Consider the following 10,068-nt stretch of genomic DNA (forward strand, 5'->3'; position numbering starts at 1 on the left):
TCTCCCTCCCTCTCTCCCTCCCTCCCTCCCTCCCTCCCTCCCTCCCCACCTCTCTTTGTGCACATGCTTGTGTACATGGCATGCAGATGGAGATAACTTGAGGGACTGAGTTTTCTCCTTAGCATGAAGTTCCTGGAGATTAAACTAAAGTCCCCAGGTGCCTTTACTTGCTGAGATATCTCATCAGCATCAGCCAGCCTCCATTAAAAAAAACTAATTAATTTTGTTATTTGACAATTTCACAGATCTATAAAATTGATTCGAATTATTCTTGCCCATGCTCTTTTATTACCCTCCTGCCCATGCCATCCTCCATCCCTACTGAACTGACCACATCTCATGTTCATGTCTTTGTCTATTGTTTTCTGAGCCATTTTGGTTACCCAGAGCCATAGGTGTTACCAATTTTTGGAGCCATTCACTGGAGCTTATAGAGATATCACAAGTGGATACACAACCAAGACAATGACTCCCTGTTTCCCAGAATCTGTCAAGTAGCAAATAATTCAGTAGGGAGGTTAGGGTAATTTTTTTCCCTGGGGAGTTTTTCACTATCTCATTGAATTTGAAATGCCTGTGTTGTACAAGAGTGCTTAGAACTCTGGTAGCTCCTGTCTTGGTTGTGTTGAGCATAAAGACAATTTCAATTCCTACTGGAATTGTTTGCTACACCACAAGTGCTTGGTAGATGCTCAAGTTTCCTATGTACCTAACATTAAAAAGGAAAGCACACTTTGTATGCAATGTGTAGAGGAAGAAATTTCCTTCTATTTCACCTCCTTTAGTTGCACTGAGGAAATCGCTGAAAACAATTTGGCTCAAAACCTCTTGCAATATATATGCATATATATGTGTATTTGTGTATATATGCATGTACAAGTAGAGTAGAATTAGTTGATTACTTAGTCAACGCCTAAATGTTTTGTGATTACAAAATATTCTTTTAAAAGGGGACGTCATAAATTATTTCAAATCCTAATTCTATCCTATTATTATATTGAACTACTGTAATGCCTTCTGAAAAGATAAAGCACAAAATACAAATAGACACAATAATGGTCTTAATTACATATTATCGATAATATTCTACATGTGATACTGCTAATAGTCACTTTGCCTCATTCTGTTTTACAGGAATTCTAAATTTTCCAACATCAATCATATTTGTGTTTTCATTTGTATTGGAACATGATTGTTCCAGTCTACTCATTTATTTCTAATTTTTGACCTAATGAATTACAAACTAGTTCTGCTGTGTAAAGGATCCTTATTTTGTAAAAGAAATAATTCTTGGTTCTTAGAGAGTTAACCACTGGAGGAATGTGTGATGTCATGAAAACCCATCTGCAGCTCTTGGGAGTCGTAACCCTGTGATGGTGGAATTTGTTGTGATTATCATAGTGCTCTTTACTTCCAGCTCCTAATCTTATATGGGAATTATCTAATTAGAAACACTAAAAACATTACTTTCATGTGATTTATACATCTAATCACCAGTCTTCCAGAATCTGTGTCCTTTGAGGAGGTTCATAAATCCTTTCCCTGGTGAATGTTACTGAAGTACTCAGTTCCGCACTAGGCTTTACAGTATAGCCCAATACTAGACACATGGAACAGTTAGTTCTCTGCATCAGGATCCCTTTATCCTTTGCTTCCTGTACTGTGGCAGGTTATCATGAATATTGAAAGGCTAAGTTCTACAATGGCCTCTCTGCTTAGGCTCGTTTTCTCACACATTTTGGCATCTGGCAAATGTTCATATGCTCATGGTAAATCACTTTCCAATTTCCGTTCAGAATTTCAATTTATTATTGTGCAGAAGTTATTCAATTCTCTGTCTCTTTCTAGAATCGCATCTGTACTAGAGGGAAAGGTGGTTATGTGGATATCTTCTTGTTATTTCTGTTCACTTATTACCAAAATAAGTAGAGTAAACATATTTTTGAAATGCCAATTGAATCATCAAAGCAATGGTGGGACACATAAGAATTCATGTGATGTATTTTTAAAAGTACTCCAGTAGAAGCACTCAATCATTTGATTGCTTTATGAAAGAAAAACTCCACAAAGGATTTCACTTGAACTTAATAAATGAATAGATGAATTCCATTCTTGATGTTAAACATGGGTCTCAATGTTACATCAACTATTTTAATAAATTTTACTTGAATGATTTATATGGATTTCGATTGATTTCTCATATAGTATTCATAAGAGAGACTAATTAGCAGCTATTTGATAAAAAAAATCCAAAGACCAAGAAAATTCATTTCCTTTATGTAAAAATGCACTCGAAGAGAGGCCAGGCATCCCAGAAAATTCTTGCAAGGGTAGTATTTGGATGGCTACACAGTTCAGAAACCTTGAAATATTAAATATGCTATTCTGCTTTACCCCCAATAGCCACTTTAAAAAGACAAGACATTGTAGTAAATTGTGTCCAATATTTGACAGTTCTGCTTAGTTCCATTCCTGATCATTCAGAAGCAGCAGAGTTCTTGTTCTAGTAGAACTATGGTCCATATCTCCATCCTTTCTTTTCTTTGGGCTCTGAATGCTTGAATTAAAGATGGTTGATTATTTAGTTAACACTGATCTATTTTTTTACCTATTTATATTTAAACTCAATGTAAATTCTTCAGGTGTCTTCTAATCATTTTTAAGAACCAAGTTAGAAATAATTTCTGAAATTTCATAACAATATTATTTTCAACCAGTCTATCTTTTTGAGAAACATTTTCACTGTTTTGCCCAGGCTAACCTCAGTCCAACATTAATTCAAATTATTTCTGCTTTACTCTCTCAGGTAGCTAGGGTTACAGGCACACCCTGTGCCCAAAACATTCAATCTATTTTGAATAAAATTTTGATATTATTTTTATCCTATTCATGTAGATTTTTCTGAACAATTTATATTAGAATCTACTCTACAAAAATGACCTTTATTTTAACCTTACATTTCTTGCCTTTACTTATTTTTACACATGACTGTCACTACTCCTTAGTACTAGCTAATCATACATTTGCCTTTAATTCTACGATGTGCTCCAGTCTCTTGCCTTTTCCCATGAAGGTCTCATCTTACATGATTAAAACTATTCAAATCCAGCAAACATCGCTGGTGACTCAACACTGTGTCAGAGAGTAGGTATGATTATAATTTAAACCTATTAACACCCAAACTATCTTATGGTTCTATAACTCATTCCTATATCTTTTCAGTGCCTCACCATGACTTAATACTCTCATCTGGAATTAAGTCTCTTGACTCTTTTTCCCTTCTCTGAACATATTTATCTAAAGCACTATTTTTCACTATCTTAATGTTCTCTGCACATGTGGATATTGCATTCAAATGAACACACACATACAATTTTTTTCTTAGTTAATATAATAATTTCCCCACAAGAGAGCTTGGTTGGCTTTTTTTCTGTAATTTTTTTCAATTATCCCTTTAATATGTAAAATGTTTATGTATTCAAATGACTAGTATTAATTTCTTTTTAAAAGATTGAGTTATTTTCAATAAATACTTACAAGTGTTTGCATACATGGATAAATATGCAACATGTGTATACAGTGCTCACAGAGACCAGAAAACAATGTTTGAGTCCCAAGAATTGGAGCTACAGATGGTTATGTACTGGGAACCAAACCTAGGTTCTCTGTGAGAGCAGTTAATTCTCTCACCTACCAAGCCATCTTTCCAACCCCTAGTATTAGTTTATCATGATATGTGATTTATACTATTTGTATAGAACAATTATATTTTGTACTGAGAGAATTAACACCTGACTTCTATACAAACAGTGCTAGTCAGGAATGTATGAATACATGCTGGTGTGTGTGTATGCTTAGAGGTAGCCTAAGATGTAGGAGTATACTGCTAGTGAACTCTTTTGTCTTGTCCAACCCTTGCTCCATCATATCAGTTACAAGTTATACATGTGTCTTAGCAACTCCTTTCTGCAAAATTTGACCTATCCATTCTCACTTTCCCGCATCATCTGGCAGCTTCATGAGTATTTTTGCTTTTATCTCTTCTCTACTCAGCCAAAGTAGAAATACTATTTTAGATGAAAATAACTCACACATACACATCCACTGAGAAATCCCTAGTGGTTTAATTATCACTGATATTTTATAAAGGCAATTTGAAATGGTCTCCAATAGTGGCTAATTTAGCAATAAATTTTCAATAGTGTGGATGGGGTAATAAGTGCTAAAATACTAAACAAACCTCCAATTTAATTGTCTAGTTTGTTTTATAAATAAAAATAAGTATAGGAGTCCTCATTAAGTCCCTTAAAAACCAAAACTTTTATTGAGTGTCCATGTATTTGTTTAAAAGCACACAGTAGCAAAGCAAAGTATTTGTTGGAGAAATTCAAAGTCTGGTAGTGAACATGAATCCTTCTCAGTTTTAAATTATGAGGTGTTTTCCATAAACGCAAAAGAAATATTATCAGTAATCTTTAGTTCATCTCCTATTTGTTTATACAAAGGAAAGCAGATTTGGAAAATGAAATGGTACATTGGGTTCTCCTTCCAGCTAGATAATCATAATTTGTAGGGGATGGTATTTGAAGACAGCTTAAAGGATATATGTAATAAGAGCATTAAGCCATGTAAAGCGATTAGAGTACAGCTTTCCCAGTAATGGGCTGAGTAGTGTAATTCTGGTGCTTGAATGGAGATGAAATGTGTGTTCTAAAAGTTGAAGAGTGGGTTTATTTTTAATATATTGTAAATATTTTAAATAACAATAACATTTTCCTAATATTTATGGCTTCTCTAAAATCTTCTATTTCAAAATGTACATCCAGCACAGTATACCAAGCCCTTATCATTTAATGGAAAGGATTAGGAATCTGTAAATATGTTTTAAGTCACATTTCTCAAAGTTTGTTCTGCTCTGGGAAATAAGTCCTCTGAGACAGTTATGGAAAAATAACAATGTTTGAAATTCATGAACAAATATTTGAAAAACATTGTACATATACAATGCCATGTTATCATGTGTTAATTCCAGGTTTCATTAACACACTAAGATAATATTTTACAACATCTTGGAAGTCAGGTTCCCTTGGAATCCTATCAAACTAAGACACTGTCTCAATGCCTCACATAGTTCCCTACAACAAAGGATCCAAAACAGTGTTTGTTAAGCCACATTTGCAGGGATGTTGTTCGTAAAATGACCCCAACAAAAAACAAAACTTTATAAAAACAAGAGAAGAGGGTGGAAGGAAGCCCTGCCGTCAACACAGTCACAAAGGAGTTATGTGGTCACTACGGGGCTGATGCTCATTTAGCACGTATGATCTACAAGATCCACTTATTTCTTTCATCTGTAAAGGACTTAAAATTACCTCTCTCTATCAGTTGTTGGGAAGATTTTCCATAGACACTTAAAGACCTTAAAACGCTACAAGTAAAACAATCAAATAAACTAACACAAAGCCTTTGTTTTCTGAGAAAATTTTTAGCCATATTGGTTGATCTCAATTTTACCAGTTCTAAATAAGCTCCTGTCTAAATAAGCATACAAAGTGTGTTTTGCTATCCCTGTGCCCCTGAGGGCCTGCACAATGGCCTGCTCAGTGGGTGGCATCACTTCCTTCACCTCAGTGAAAACCTCAACCCTTATGGGAGTTTTCAGCATCACATTGGAACATGTCTGAGGTTCATGGGTACATTGGTTTTGTTTCCAATAAGTTGGTGGTGTGCATTTTCAGCAATAGAAAGTTCACATCCCTTCTCTCAAAGTTTTTAAAACTTTAACTTCTTCTCTACCAAGCTTTTTGTCAATTTTGTCTCTTCTTGATTCTCACTAAACATAAAAATGCCCTGATTGTTCCCATAAAGCAATGGGAATATACCTAAAGCATAGGAAACAAGAACAACAACTGACAAGTAAAGCCTCAATTCTGCTCCCCTCAGCTACCCATCATACCCGTACCCATTTACAATTTTTAAAAATAACTTTTCTCCATTTGCTCTCTTCCTTTCAATCTTTCTGAATAAATGAATGAATCACAAATCTAATTTTGATCATATAATTTACTCTCAAATTGATTTTCAAACACCTATCTTCAAGTGTTTCACTGTTTGTTAAAAACAAAAACTTTAGTATCAGTTTTTAAATGCTTTAAGAAAACCAATTTCAAGTTTCTCAGTTTCTGTTTTTAATTTTTTTTGAGAACTGCATACATTTACATCATTTCTATCTTTCCCTCTCTCTCCTCCCATTCCTCCAATATTCCTCCAATATTTATGTTCTAATCTCTCTAAAATTCATGACCACATATTGTTACATATCTGTCTATCTGTCTATCTATCTATCTTATCTATCTATCTATCTATCTATCTATCTATCTATCTATCATCTATCTATCATATATATATATACATATATATATATATATAATCTATCTATCCAGACATAAATATACATCTATAGAAAAGTGCAGATCTATTCATAAATTATATGAATGAATCCTTCTGAGTCCATGTAATGTGTCTCTTATATATAGATGAGTTTGGGTCTAGCACTTGAGATTACACAACTTACCAAGGCACATATTCCCTGAAGAAGACTACTTCACCTGATTTCAGTAGCCATTAAAATACCTTAGATTTTTACTCAAAATGAGACCTTGTATTAATTTCCATGTTGGCATGTCAAGTAGACTTATCAGTCTGAAGGTCTTGAGTGAGCATATAACTGATAATTCACGAGTGCAGCTTTCCTGACATATCTAGAAGACACCATCTCACAGCAGACATCATAGTCCCTTGACTCTTACATATTTTTCACCTCTTTATCTGCAATGGTTCCTGAGGCTTAAGATATAGGAATCATAATATAGGTATATTAATTTGCAACAGACGACACATGCTCAGTTGTTCACTGTATTAGTATTCATCTTCTCCAAAAGGAAACTTCATTGATAAGGAGTGAGAACTACACTTAACTGAGTATAAGAAAAACTATTGAGAATGCATTTACCAATTACACTGATTTAGGATATTGATAGTCGTAGGTAGGTTCTCTTCTAGGTTGGTTCTGTGACCTCAACAGCCACAGATAGTTAGATGGATTTAAATCCATATTCTTTAAATATAGTACCAGGCATGAGTCTTCAACTATTAAGCAGGCCTTAAGTCCAGTTAGAGAGATGTTGGTAACCACCCTTTCTTGCTATGATGGCCATTGTCGTGGTTCGTTGACTCTACAGGTATACGATATTATTGATTGGTTTCCTCCTTTGTCAGCTTGTATAGTAGTGGATACTGTGAGACTTAGACCTTAGGGAGGACACTTCCAGGTTGGTTCTGATTTGATTCCACCAAGTGGTACTTATGGCAATAAGGGCTTACTAGGAGCCAACAAAGGGCAACAGCAATAGAAAATATTATTTTGGGAGTCTCATCCTTTCCTTACCAGCAATTCAAAATGAGGTTTCCTATGGCTAATACTTGGAGTTTTGATAAAGTATAGCTCTTGGGATAAACATTATTGCCCCAGTGGCAAAGTTTCATTCAAGTTATATCTGTGTACATATAATTTTTTAAATTTTTCTTTAATTAAAATGTAATGACATTATTTACCCCTTCATTCTCTTCTTTCCAACATTTCCTGTATCCCCCCATTTCCTCTCAAATGTATGGACTCTCATTTTTTAATTATTGATGTTGCTGGTGGTGGTGGTGGAGGTGGCATTGATGGTGGTAGTGATGGTGGTGGTGTGTGTGAGATACATATGTATGTATGTATGTATGTATGTATGTATGTATAGATGAAACCTACTAATTCTGTTTACTTTGACTTGTGTGTATATATTTAGGGCTGACTAGTTGGGATTAGATAACCATTTAAGGAGCCCAACACTGTGAAAGATTAATTATCTCTCTCAGCAGTCTTCAATTGCCTATTTGGAGCCTTGTGAGATTTCTTTCACCCATATTCACATGTCAACTCGTGTTGTCATTGTGAAGGTCTTTTTTAAGCTTCTATTTTGTTGAGATTCCATGGATGTCACTTTCCTGTTATATTTAGAAGTCACAATCTTGCAATAAACTTTCTGTTCCTTTGGCTCTTACAATCTTTTTGCCCCCGATTCTGCAATGTTTCTCTGATGTTTAAGTGTAGCCATTGTGCTATAGATTATCAACTGGAACTGGGCACCCTATGATTGTTCTCTGCATCTTGGTCAAGATGATCAGTTGTGGATCTCAGCACTAACTGCGATCTGGTGCAACAAGAAGTTTCTCTGCTGAGAGGCAAAAGACTCATTTAACTAGAGGTGAAAGGACAAGCATTTAGAATGAAGTTAGGAATTACAGTAGTTTAGGAAAAAATATATGTATTTTTAAGTAAACATAAAGCAATGTTTCCCTGTGTTCTTTTCAAACACCTTAAGTGTTAGTTGTCCTTCCTCATTCTGTTAGTGTTAGTTTCCTGTTTTCCCTCTGTAGTACTCTGTATCCTGCTTTTCAGTTAAATCCTCCCTACTACCCCCATTCCTACCTTCATACTGCCCTGTATTACCCTAGTCTCCTTACCCCAGCCAATTATGTTGGATAAAACAAGACTATCTACAAAATGAGAAATAGAGGAACGAGTTAGCATTCATGCTATCTTTTTATTGATGAGGGTTTGATTTTGTAGACAGGGTCTCAATTTTTAACCCAGGCTATCCTCCCTCCATCTGCCCGGACATCTTTCTGTCTTCTTCTTAGAGTTGGAATTATAGACACGAGCCACCAAGCCTGTTTTTTGTTGCCAATTTTCTCAAACTCGCACTGTGCTCCCATTTGGAAATGCAAGAAGTGTTGAATCTTACCACCTAAGGGGAGGTATCTGTTTTCTCTCAGTAACTTCTTGATGGGCCAAGTACAAATTCAATATTTCTCTGAGGATTGTGATTATGCACTGCTTCTCAGAAACATAATAATAGTGTTCCTTTAATCTGGTCTTTCATTCACTTCAAATATTCATCAAATTCTTCACTCTTACAACCAGAACCTTAGAAGCTCTTGTACATTTTAACAAACTATACAGAATTTTCACACCATCAGTGAGGTATGCTTAAAACGCCAAAGAGCTCTGAGTTAAGATTTAAATTTGTCCTAAATTTATCCCAAAATTTGTTCTAAAACTGTTAATTTTCTTCCTGTATACAACCCTATTACTATCATGGAATAATTCTCTTTGTACTCTATAAAGTTTCAGTGAATTTGCATGGAAAATAATTTTAATTTTGATGACAGAAAAATCAATATATTTTCTCTCAGCAGTTGTTCCATATAAAGTCATTTAAGAAGTTAAACTCTTTTGGGCATAACTTATATGCATATTATACAGATTAGTATGTAAATACTATCTCCCATCATAAGGGTACCAGGCTTTGTAAGCAGTATTTAAAAGCAAGCTATCTTGGCTGTCTGTAAATAGAAATGCCTCCTACAAATTGAATTTGTTTCTGCATACTGTCTATCTTGGTCTTTGTATTTTGTTTTTCTTTTCTCCTTCCTGTGCATTAATTACATACTTTACCTTTAATTTTCTTTCCAAAATGCTTCACTCCAGTGACAGTTGTTGAAATAGGATAATAAAAATTGTTCATCTGGGAGCTAAAATATCCTTGTATTTCATAGATTATACCTACAACATTTTGTATTGAAACCAGCAAGCTATGGGTGTTTCTGCTTTTCCCAGATTCACCAAAATATTTCACTGTCTCTTTGGATTATATTCCAGTGGGTATGAAATAGTTATGTTGTTGTGACCTTTATTTCATTTCCCTAATAACTATGTTAGCTTTTTGTATGCATTCATTGCCTAGTCACATGCTTATATAGATTTGAAATAAAATATGTATGATTCACTTGCCCTTTTCTAGGGTACTACTTTCATTATTGAATGTAAGTTTTATTTTTGACATCACATCACACACACACACACACACACACACATGCACACGCACACACACACACACACACACAGAGAGAGAGAGAGAGAGAGAGAGAGAGAGAGAGAGAGAGAGAGAGAGAGAGAGAGAG

The sequence above is a fragment of the Grammomys surdaster genome, unplaced genomic scaffold (genome assembly GCF_004785775.1).
Source record: "Grammomys surdaster isolate TR1022 unplaced genomic scaffold, NIH_TR_1.0 126546, whole genome shotgun sequence".
NCBI lineage: Eukaryota > Metazoa > Chordata > Mammalia > Rodentia > Muridae > Grammomys > Grammomys surdaster.